The 12,968-nt window shown below is 33.6% G+C and overlaps 1 protein-coding gene and 1 pseudogene across 1 annotated transcript in view; one reads left to right on the top strand and one right to left on the bottom strand.

The window, feature by feature from the left end:
- Nucleotides 1–12,968, bottom strand: part of LOC133198486 (fibrinogen-like protein A) — a 183,093-nt gene that overhangs the window by 16,939 nt on the left and 153,186 nt on the right. The window lies entirely within an intron of this gene.
- On the top strand, nucleotides 183–2,703 carry LOC133199251 (uncharacterized; annotated as a pseudogene).

Raw genomic sequence — 12,968 nt, 5'->3', positions numbered from 1 at the left:
GTATATTTATAGGCCTACTACGGTACATTACCGGAAGATGGTCCATATATGTCAGAGAGAAAGTTGACATGCTTAAACTTTTACAAAGACATTTTCAAGTTCAATCTGTAAATGTACTTTTAGTATAAATAATTAACACGATATTTTTTTTTTTCAGACCATCATATTGCGATATATGTACCATGGAGTCGGGGAGGAAAAAACAGTTTAGATTTTCGGAGCAAGATGACATTAAACTTTTGAGGTAAGAATTACATGTTAAAAACAAATAAGTGAGTTTCTAACAAGGATATGTTTTACAGTATTTCTCGAATTTTCATCATAAAGATATACTCTTCCCTCAAGTTTCAGTGGCCTGTTCTACTAAAGAACTTACGACTAAGTCCAAAATTTATTTCTGCTTATTACGTTCTATTTTACATTAATTTGAAAAAAAATGTTTTAAACTTTTAAAAAGAATTTATAAAGATATTTTTTCTAGCAATTTCAAGCAGAATTATTAATTTTGCAAAATTTTAAAACGGGTCCCTGGTCTTTAAAAAAATGTAATTTCTTTTTCAACATTAAAATTTTTAAAATTTTGGTTAAGTAAATCATTTATTTGTTGTTTTTGTTGTTGATAGAGAGGTCATCAGCAGGAATCCCTTCAAAGATAGAGCAAAATGGGCAGAGATTTCTTCAGTTCTTCCCCTGAATATTGACGCAAGGAGGGTTCGGGAAAGGACTGTCCTTCTCATAGAACAAAGGAAGAAGTTCAACAGTTGTTCTCTCAAAAAGTATGCAGACTATGCAAATTATCTTAATCAAAAATTTACATTGCTGTTATGTAATAAGATAATCATTTCATACCTGTAATGAACCCGACTTGATAAATCATACTTATCTAAGCAAACTGTTCCTTAGTAGAATTTGAATTCATTCACTTTTTTTATTTTCATTCAGACTTTTATTTTAAATCATAATCTTATCACATTTTTGTCAATATTTTATTTACATGTAGATCTGGTGTAGATGAAACGTATGGAGAAAAAGAAATTCTTTTGGACGAAATAATCAAGTTAGCAAACGAAGAAGAAGAGAAAAAAACGGAAAGATAAATCAAAGGCTGTTAAAGAGGAGACCCTGTGCAAAGATCTTAGAAAACGTGCACTAGAGAACCTGACACCATCCAAAAGTGGTGTGTATTATTTAATTTCTTTATTATATAACATATTTCAATTCTGTGTTTAAAGTGGCATATAGGCCCGATGGGCCGGATGTTGATTGTTCTTTTATACAGTTTGTAAACAAATTATTATATATGCACACATGTCAATGTAAATAAATAAATTACTTATTCAGAGAGAGAGAGAGAGAAACTATGTAGGTAAAAATCACAGGCACTTGTTTCTGTAATAAATTTTTTAACCCATAGTATGATAATAACACAAGGTATCCAACTCCGAATTACACGGAGTACCCCCCTCCCTCAGAATCGCACTCATTTACAATTTCAGAGGACATGCACTGGCAAACTGTTTATACCTATGTCTTCTACGATAATTTATCTACACAACCATATATGACATGCTTGTCTTTATTTTCTTTAGTCTCCGTAAACAGCGTCAAAACTCTGCTCGCCGTGTGGAAAAGTCGAATTCAACCATGAAATGGTATGTGCTAATCCCGCACAGAGATTTTGATTGGCTAAAAATCTGTTTCTAAAATTACATCGGATAAACATCGTAATGTTTTCAGGGAAAATCAGACGTAAACAAGTTATATTTACCCATGCAATATTTAAACACTGGAATTGAATTTTTAAACCCACTCATTTTTTAATTTTGTTCTCTGTGTAATTCGGAGTTGGATACCTTGTGTTATTATCATACTATGGGTTAAAAAATTTATTACAGAAACAAGTGCCTGTGATTTTTACCTACATAAAACAAGTGCCTGTGGTAAAAATCTATCAGGTTCTTTTAGATTCTATCTATCTATTAGATTCTTAGGAGGGGGGGTTAAATTTATTTCTGTTCAAGAATTCACAAAACAGAATACATTGCATATCTATTTTATAGGATGAAAAGAGATATTTTTTCTTCCTTTGTGAAAAAATTGACAAGTAAAAACGTGAAATTGTGAAATTGGGGTCTACGTAATGCATTCGAGGTTTGTTTTTTCCGCTTTTCGGAAAGGCCCGAGAAGTTGCGACTACACCGTGCGTATGAAAGTAGCTGACGTAGATCAAAAAGGAATTTCAGACTATTATTCAGATAAATCTCTGCAAAAGTTGCTATTTGCATGGTCCTGTTCTACATTATTCCTTCAGTTTCAAATCTAAGGATAAATTTAGGATTTAATATGAAAATTCCTTTACTGATTTAACATTGAAGTTGTGTGTTTACTATTCTTAAGTTTAATTTTTTTTTTGACATCTAGAACCAAGTCAATTATTTTGTTCTGATTTTTACTTAGACGAGGACCAGCGAAATAGCGGTAAATTGCCTAGAAAAAGTTCAAGTGTGATATCATTCTTGAAAGAAAAAACAGAAACTGAAAAACAATCCCGAGATGAGGAATTGTCACTTCGTCGAGAGCAGCTAAATTTGGAAAAGGAGAGATTCGAGCTGGAAAAAAAAGGAAAGGCTCCAAAGACTGGAGGCTGAAAAGCAGCAGACGAAAATGATGTTAGAACTTTTTTCAAAATGTTTAAATAAATAAATGGAATATATTATAGCATATTAGCTAGCCATGTAATAAGATACAATGTAAATGCGAAAACATTCCTTGGTGTTTTTAAAATATTCAAGAAATCAATTAAAAGCATGACAATGAAAGAATTTTATTTATTTCAATATGCCTAAAGTGTTTAAACTCAATTAAGCTTTTCTACAGGCTACTTTAAAAGTTACTAGAAAAACTCAACACAGATTTTTGTCATAAGACCAAGTTAAAATTTACCATGTAACGGTTTGTGAAATATACAGCGATATCAATAACATACACCCGTACTTCATGACATGTATTCTTCAAGTGTAGGAGGTGGAAGATTAAAGTACTCGCTCGTAACACCACCATACAAACAGGTGTGGCAATTAGTGAGTAATGACGCTACCAGATAATACTTAGCCACAGGTTGTAAAAATAGTTTCTGATTTTTCTTATAGTCAACGAAAGCGAACAGAGAGAGGATTTTTCCAAATGTCCACTCAACGCTGGAACGGAGCTTTGACATTCTACAGTTAAATATTCTTTCCTGGTTGCTGAGAACAGCTCCTTTGAAAGGTGTAATAAGGTGCACACGCAAAGGATAAGCAAGGTCGCCGTTAAGAGAGAATACTGTACCATCGTTCATTGTCATGCGTTGTTCAAGTTTCGGCATTAGTTCACTCATTCTTAGCATGGCAGAATCATGGCGCTTTGCCTCTATAGGGCCATACATATTTGCAATTAAACCATTTGGTATCACTACAGACTGAAATTTTAAGCCATGTACCCTTTTGTGTCCACTATAGACAAGGTTTTGGTTCGCGGAAGGTCTACATATCGGCCTTACTGTTCCATCTATGAAACCCCAGCAATTTGGAAGTGGTCCACCTATGTCTGATATGGCATCAGCGTACATTCGAAGGTGTTCTTCGTCCAACCAACTTTGATTTAGGTCACAAAATTTACCCGAATGTCTGTGGTACAAATAATCCAATACAGTGTTTGAAATGTATGAAAGCTCTGACTTCGAACGGTTGAACAATGGTTTCATGTCATCTAGTCTGTTAGGATAAGACAAGCGCCTAAGCAGTATCAAGACACCCTCTGTCGTAGATACCCGAGTACCATTTGGGCATACGAATTTGGATGGAAGGGACAATGCCTCGCATAGGCGAGAAATATCATTCTTCTGAAATCGAAAGAATGAATAAAACTCTTCCTCAGATAAATTGTCTAGATTTAGTTGTTGACTTTTTACACCGTCTTCTGTAACTGTAGACATAAGCAACACATCATCGTCTTCACATAAACAAGCAATTTCCAAAGCATCTGCCATTATTTACGGAAACGCCATAAACGAAAATGACGTCATTTCTGAAGACATTGAAAATAAAGTGCGCGAAATTCTTGTACACGTTCTTGTTACACGTCATTAAAATCTCAACAGACAAATTACAAAAACGTGTACGTGTACGTCTAATTATCTGTACACGTACACGTACGCGTACAAGTTTAAAATCTCAACCTCTCTAATATAACAAAAAAAATGTTAAAGTAATTAATTATATGCACATCAATTTTAAGGTAATTGATTCAATACATTTTTAAAGGGAGCAATACTGAATATTTTTTTTAAAGGAAATTCATTAGGAATCCGGTCTTGTCCTTTTCATTCATTTATTTCAATGTCTTCACTTTTGTACATGGGATATAGAGATAACAAGAGCATATCGATATCTAATACAAAATAATAGATAGATACATGTATGGCAGGCGTGAAAAATAAAATCCAAAATTTAGTGCGTTGCTATAAATCTTAAGCATAGGAATTCTAGGCCGGGGAGCACAGTTAATTGATTTTCTTTATAAACGAACATATTTTTCCTATATTATAAGATTGTGATACAAATGATTTTGAAAACGATGAGTCATTTATTGTCTTTTTATGCATAAAATCGGTTGATTAATAAAAGTCATATAAATGAATTATGATTCACATGCATCGGCAAATACAAGATTTAATATTCCAGGGGGTTGGGGGGGGGGGGGATCAAATGAAAATACAAACTGAATTTTTGTTGTAAACAAGTGTTTTATTGATAATTTTCTTTTGTAAGAAAATTATTGCTTTTTTCGATTGGTTGCACTCGATGCGCCCTTTAAAATATATTGGAATCTTCTTCACACTTTCAATACTCTTCTTACGACTGTGATCAATGTCATTTACAACAGCTATCAAGGACTCCGCGTGCCGGGACTGAAAACTTGTTCTGCTATTATCTCTTGTCAATCATAGCTAAGATGACACTCAAGAATAACGATTGATTAATTAAACGGTAATACCCGTGGATTTTATTTCTTAAATTTATCCGATTGTCTGTAAACAGTGAATTAATTTGCCAGTGTATTCGTGAATAAAATAATATAAGGAAATAAATCCTATATAATGATATATTTTAATTGTTTTTATTAATCACGCAGTTCTAGAGCATAATTTTTTTTAGTTTTTAGGACATAGGACATGTATACATATATATTGAATGTATTGTTAACAGCCGCGACTATTGATTTAATAATAATTATTGATTTTTTTTTCTAGACGGGGTTTGAAATCAAGGAATTTTAAAGGTGGTGGGTATATTGATATCCGGTAAACAAAATGCCTGAAAAGAGAACAAGAGAATTACAATACATATCCCCCCGGCTTCTCTACCATATAAGATTTTAATGATAAGTTAAAGTTTAACTCTGTAATGAAACGATATATTTACCATTCTGAATAAAGTGCATATTGATGAATTACATGTATCGGGTCCCGCTGGAGACATGAATATCTTTTTTTTCTTAGAACGGGCACTTGTTTCTATAATTTTTTCCCCCATGGTATATTTACTGAAACAAGTGCCCGTTATATTTAGCCATGTACAGATTTGAAGATACAACAGTAAAATCTTGGTAATCTAATCCCCCCCCCCCTTTCCTGCACAATGTTCTTGTTTGATGCAGTGTACATATTACCTTTGCAATTTATAAACAATACCTAATTTAATCAAATGAAATTATTTTATTTACAAAATCAAATGTATAAATCAATCAATAATTAAAAAAAAGAAAAAAAAAATCAACCCGTTTACAGAAATCATACGCAGTCTAATCATTTTTTTTTCAAATATAACTGTGAAACTGATGAGTTTATTTGTCAGTAATAAAGTCAGTACTGAAACGTCCTTTTAATATCAAACTATAATTGTAAAAACTTTAAATGCTGTAAAAGATTATGAATTACAAATATAATTTTTTTTTCAGTGCGTAATTTAGAGTCTAGTGAAAAAAAGTTTGAAGTAAATAAGCATTTCACCGGGCGGGTTCATATTCAATGACAACTATTAATTATAACTGTTAAGATAGTACTGGTGTAGCGAGTTTTAATCTTAACTTAATCTGAATGATTGTAATTCTTAACTACTCTTTGATTGATCCGTAATAATTGAAATAAAGTCCGAGAGATTCCGAATAGAAAATCCAGATCGGGGCCAAAGTGTGCGAGAATCGTGTACAAAGCGTGTGAGAAACGTGTACAAAGCGTTTCGTGCAGGCTTTCGTGTAAACCGTGCAGCCTTTCGTGCAAAACGTTTCGTGTAAACCGTGTAGCGTTTCGTGTAAACCGTGCAGCGTTTCGTGCAAACCGTGTAGCGAGCGTGTAGCGTTCGTGCAGCGTGCGTGTGGAAGTAGTAGCACGTTTCAGGGTCTGTACGTTGTTTCCATGGTTACACTGCAAAGTAACAATTAATCCCAATATTTCTTATGTTGTTGGTGTTGCAAGGTCCTAAGGATGTATATGTGCCAGTCATGAATTTTATTGTTTTTCCTTAACATAGTAGCATTAACCAAATCTTAGCAACATATTTTGCATGGTAACTCTGTGTTATCATGGCAACCATGAATGTTATTTTTAGAATAATATTGCCAATACTTAATTACTTATGGTCAAATATTTTTATTGTTTTTCTTAGGTTGTTGATTGAGTTTGATCATGTAACACCTATCATTAGTGAATATTGAGCGTTTTTCAGCATTTTTCAGCATCTAAAATGTATTCCAAATGTACCCATGGTTACCACTTACTTAGAGATAAATTCTAAATAGTTTCTTTATAGCATAAGTGGCAACAAGGTGGTCATGTTTTTGTGAGAATAGTTAGTTTGTTTTTCTTAGTCTTTATTAAGGCTTAATAAAGATTCAAAGAAGCTGAAAATCTCAATTTTTTCAACTTTTCTGGATGTTACCATGGCAACCAAGACACATAGCAACGAAATTTTATTTGATATATGTTTTGGGTGTCAAGTTGTAATAATGGGCAAAGTTTCATCAAAATCGGTGACCATGCGTGGCAAAGAAGTTTAAGTCGTTACAGGGAATCGCTTTTAATTGTTAAGGTTTACCTGTGTATGAAATGAGAAACAATTTTTATCACATGTTTACCACTTTATCCCGTGGATATCACTCATTAGTATACAGTTTAAGTATATCATTGAGGGAGTTAGCAAGATTCCAGTTCCCAAAGGCCAGGACTATTTCCCGAGGCGAAGCCGAGGGAAATAGTCCTGGTCGAGGGGAACTGGAATCTTGCTAACTCCCGCAATGATATACTTTTAACTGTTTTATTATACCGATACAAACGTAAAATTTAGAGGATTCAGATAGCGTGATTTCAAAGCAGGGATTAGCTCACTGAACTAACACACGGGGATTAGTCCATTCACATATCATACCTATGTAAAAGTAAAATCTAGAGGATTACGGATAACCGGGAATTAGCTTTCGAAGCAGGAATTAGCTCACTTGACCAACACACGGGGGTTAGTCCACTCTTAACGATTTCTAGGGAATTAGTCACATCTAACGATCTAATGTTATACAGGGAAAAAATCAGTAGAGGTATAATAAATATTTTTATCATATACCACTGCTGCGGCGTCACAATGGGTTTTGCATGAAAATGATGAAGTAAATAGTGTGGATTCATAACAGAAAAACAATATAAAATATTGATAGTTAAAAAAAAAAAAACATGTGATAAAAAGAATTCTAAGGCTCGGGGATAAAACACACAACTCCTTGGATAAAAATCACATCCAACCACAAAGCACGGGAGATTCTATATTTCTCCAATTACGTGTGTTCAAAAACCGTCAAACATTCCGGATTTCTCCAATTTAGGGTGTTTTTCTCCTCTTCAGAGATTAAAATTGAAATTACCTTACAAAAGTGTGACCACAGCATTTTTCAAATACAAAAATTGTATTTAGAACTGCTGCATTTTTGGATAAGCGTCACATTTTCTCCACAATGAAATCTATACCTTTTTTAGAAATTTGTTGTGTAATTCCGTATATGACGGTTTTACATTTAAAATTATATTAAGCATTTAAAAATATTAAAGCAGTTTTATGCTAATGGAAATTTTACAGTTTATTACTATGAACCATTCTCTATGAGCTCACAAAATGATCCCCCCGCCGCCTATATAATTATTATTGCAAAGTCCATGTTTTTTCTATGGGAAATCCGAAATATATGTGCTATCAAAAAGTAAAATAAGAGATGCACAATAGCACTATGTAACAAAGATTCTGTGAAAGTCTCATTAAATTTCATTCAGTGGTATAAGAGGAGTTGCGGATAAGAGATAGATACCCCAAAGCGTAACGGACGTGCAGACTGACGGCCTGACACCCCCATCACTATATACCCCCTGCTTTTCAAGCGGGGGTATAATAATTATATGGCCAGAAGTAGGTATTTTGAGTGACACAACTATTGTTTATTTAAAATGCAGTCTTCGACTCAATTTTCAAAACAACTCATGACATCTGTTACTCACTTTCGTCAATTATTAATACAATTTATTTTGTCATTCAGAGAGTTCAGGGACTCTGTACCTGATATATACTGCCCAACCATATATAAATAAGAGGATTGAATTTCGTTTCAGTTTATCTGCCTTTTCTGTAGAAGAAGCACAAACATCACATGTTAGCATAATACATAACATGCACTTTATGTGTATAGAGTAAACAGGATATTTTATAAATATTAATGCATATGCATTATTTCTGCTTAACATGCCAAGAAATCCCGTCCAGTTTTCCACAGCGATGGAGTCAATAAAAGTGTAATTGATGCAAATCACCCATATTCCCCTAACACTGGCAAGACAATTTGAGGGGGTGGATCCTAAGTTTTCAGTTTTCTTAGTTAAAGAAAAATAAACTTCTACCCAATGAAGTAGCCTCCTATGCCCTGAAAAAAAAAGTTCCTGTCAAAAACCTTTATTTATTTACAAAGTACGTAAAATGCCTCAGGCACAGGTACCAAAATTGTAAAAATAGACTGGAAGGAAATAAAAAAAAATTCAAAAGAAAAAAAATAATCATTTTATATGTATGGAACTACAATTGACGGTATGATACCTTAATACGGCGCGATACTTCCATAACAACCAAGTTCATCGTGCCAGATGTTAATTTATACTATAGGAAAAAAAATATTTTGATATGGAAATACTTAAAAATTTGAAAGGCATCTAATTTTTACTGAACAATTAGCTTACTATAATTAATTTAAGTTTTCTTTTCCTTTTATTTTACTTTTTTTTTTTTAACCGCATTTGATTTGGATGGAACCCCCCCCCCCCCCCAAAAAAAAAAAAAAAAAAAAAAACGGGGAAAAAGGTGCAAAGGCTTCTAAATAATTAATATTCTAGCTTTAATTCAAACTCAGTAAAACTTAAGATACCTCCCTCAAAACTGATGAATTAATTGCCTCGCGCACTTCTCCCTGGGGAAAAATCACAGATTAACGCTAATTCGGCTTTTATTGAGTTCGCTCTACAGCTAGAATGCGTACCTTTTCTTGGCATGGATGGGTTCAGTTATTTTAAACAAATCATATTAACAACTGAATGAACAATTAAGTGTAAGTGTATCTTCATTTTCAAACGTCATAATAGTGTCATCTTGACATATTATATGTAGTGTTTGTGCATCAGATTCCCAAACCTAAAAAATATCTTCAGAAACTTTTATGTTATCCGTATGCGCTATAGGGCTACTTGCTGATATGAAATGTCGCTTCAAAGTTCAAATCAAAAGATTACGCTCCCAGAGAGGGAATTGATCCATTGGAGCTTCTTAATGAAGCGTGAACCCTCCCGAAATTACCTACATCAGAATTAGTGGTGTTCAACAATAATTCTGTTGGATAACGTTTAAACTTGAAATATAAGGCAACTTTCAAACACTTACACACTATAAAATGTGTATATTATTGACGTGCAATTCATACAAACTTGTTAAGTAGGCATATTTCAATAAGCTACTGAGTTGAACTACTGTTAAGCTCATAAATCAAATTTTCTCGGTGTACATCAATACGTGTGAGTATACATGAAAATCGTCTTCAAATCGAGAATCAAATATTTAAATTTCATGAGACTGCATGTTCACTAAATGACAAATCATTGTTTTTTCAAGTACAAGTCATTTTTAACTCCGTGGAAGCAGCTGCAATAAAATGCCATGTTGCATGTAAAACGTGTATTCGGGTTGACCTTAAGAGATATAGATTCTTAAAAAAAAATAAAAGAAAAGAATCTCTCTTTCTCCGACCCCAGTAAAACATTCTTTAAAACGATATTTTCGGTGATAAAATATTGCAGAAAGTTCGCTGCACTTACATTGTATTATCACCGACAACATTATGTGCCGATATGAATGCAGGGACCATTCCATCGTCCATTCTTCGTAAAGGGAAAAAAGTCTCAAATTGTCGTCGGTGTTAACTTGTATCACTGAACGACATGTACAGTAAGGGAAGCCAGGTACATATTATCACCGGCGAAAAAAAATGCAAGGGTGGCGATATTCACTGTCAGATACATCCTAAGAATTCCTTGCCAATTTAGCATTGAGCTAAACTCTATAAAAGTGCTACCGATATTCCCCTTAGAATGATTCGAGAAAATTGATTGTAGCTAGAAGCTTTTGGAAAAAATAAAAATAAAATAAAAAAACAAATATTTCCTTCGAATGTCATTCATTTCCTGCATTAAATATGGTCAGTTATTTTGCTACCATGCGTTTTTCTTTTCTTACATGTGGAATGTATTTCAATTTTATGTAGAATAAATTTTGATTCCAGCCCCAAAATATTTCTGAATCTAAGGAGAATTCATAGTTGTGCAGGTCCTGCTAAAACACCGCATGTTACATGTACCCTACCCTCATATTTCACTTACCCCTTCAGAAGAAGGGACATATGGCCTATTTACACCTTTTCTACTACGCATTCAAAGGCACATTTCTTTTTCTTTTTTTTTTTTTCACAGACACTCTCCTTTCCATCTATATGCCCTTAAATCAGCCCATTCCAACCCGTATACATTTCCAGATATTTGTATGGGAAAAAATGTATTTTTTAATTGGTATTACTTGCATGGTCAATGAAATGGTGTAAAATAAGTACTTATGCTTTCTATAACATCAAATTAAGGGTTACAGTTTCGAACGTTTATTTTCTTTTCTTATTTTACTTTGTTTATTGTTTACTCGTTTATTTCCTGCCATATGTTTATTTTATAGTTTTACTCATTATTGTTATTGAGCGCGTAGGATATTGAAATCATTACCTCCCCCACACCCTCCAAAAAAAAAAAAAATATGTTGAAAACCCTCATATTGTTCTCTGAGAATAAAGTTTCAAAGCTTTAATTTGAAATTTGTAAAGTTTTGCATCCTTTCCTCAAAAACTGCTGACATCATTTGCCTCGCACTACTCTCATGGGTAATATAAAGATTAGCGTTAATTGGACTTCGATTCAGTTCAGTCTAAAACTACATGTACATCGGAGAAAATCCACAGAATTTCTTCCCTCAAATCAGCAATTACGATCCACACTCACTAGCGGCCGACATCGGCATTACGCAGTACTACATATATATATATATATGATTGTGGGTCACATGAAAATGCAATAGTCGGACAGTAAGTTATTGGATGCAAGTGAAAAGAAAAAGCATGCGTATTTCAGAATTTTAAAAGATTTTGAAAGAATTATTCTACATGTATGAAAAACTTTGATCACCTATTGTAGCCCCACCTTTTCCCCGAGGGACATTCTCTAAATAACTGAATTACACTTTATAAGAAAGCATTCATATGAATTTTAACTTTTCTGACAAAGTGGCTCTTGAGAAAATCTTTAAAAGATGTCACTAAATTTTCATTAATTCATAACTATACTTCCCTTGAAAGAGGGCATGGTCCTTCATTTGAACAAACTTGAATCCCCTTTATCCACGGATGCTTTGTGGCAAGTTTAGTTGAAATTGTCCCAGAAGTAGATCTACTTACATGTATAATAAGAAGAAGCTGAAAATGTGAAAAGTTAACGGTAGGATGACAGACAAATTGTGATCCGGAAAGGTCACGAACTTTCAGCTTAGGTGAGCAAAATATGTTTACCCCAGCACCAATTATATCGGCACATGAATAAGAATCACGCAAAAAACAAATTTCCAGATAATCATTACTACTGAAAAAAAAATCTATTTTCAAGTATATATAACGAAAAAAAAGTTAGACTGATTTATCAGATATCTCAAGAAATACGGTATCTTGACATATCATAGTGATGTACACCAATCCTGAACACAATTTTCTGACCAAAACCTTTTCCCTACATTATTGGGAGTTATGCTAGATAAATTGTTTACTTATTTATCTGCCATACACTTTGCCTATCCTTCTGTGTGTGTGTGTGTGTGTGTGTGTGTGTGTGTCAATATCTCTCTCTCTCTCTCTCTCTCTCTCTCTCTCTCTCTCTCTCTTCACGACCTTAGTAAATATTCTTCAACACAAAATATCGGCGACAAAATGTGCAAATATTCACATTACATATTGTAGCCGACGACAGAATGTGCTCGACACATTCCGGCCCAAACGTTTCGAAGGTCGACTTTAAATTCAAAGTAATACGAAATTGACCAAGCTGTTAGAATAAATTGACTGTATTGAATATTGATTTTGTTCTCTTTTTTTATTGAATTGTATTCTGACCAGTAAAAAGTGTTTGTGGTTTGTACAGTTAATTAATGTTATATTGATGTTGAATAATATGCTGTTGTGGTGTAATTAAGACAAGCTAACTCAGAGAATCTGTGTCCCACGCTTAAGGAAAAAAAAGAAAAGCATGTGCTGATCGGGAGGGGGGGGGG

The sequence above is a fragment of the Saccostrea echinata genome, unplaced genomic scaffold (assembly GCF_033153115.1).
Source record: "Saccostrea echinata isolate AGI-Se365-2 ecotype Australia unplaced genomic scaffold, CSIRO_AGI_Sech_v1 ptg000033l, whole genome shotgun sequence".
Classification (NCBI taxonomy): Eukaryota; Metazoa; Mollusca; class Bivalvia; order Ostreida; family Ostreidae; genus Saccostrea; species Saccostrea echinata.
The sequence above is the reverse complement of the archived record's forward strand: the minus strand, read 5'-3'. Positions and strand labels throughout refer to the sequence as shown.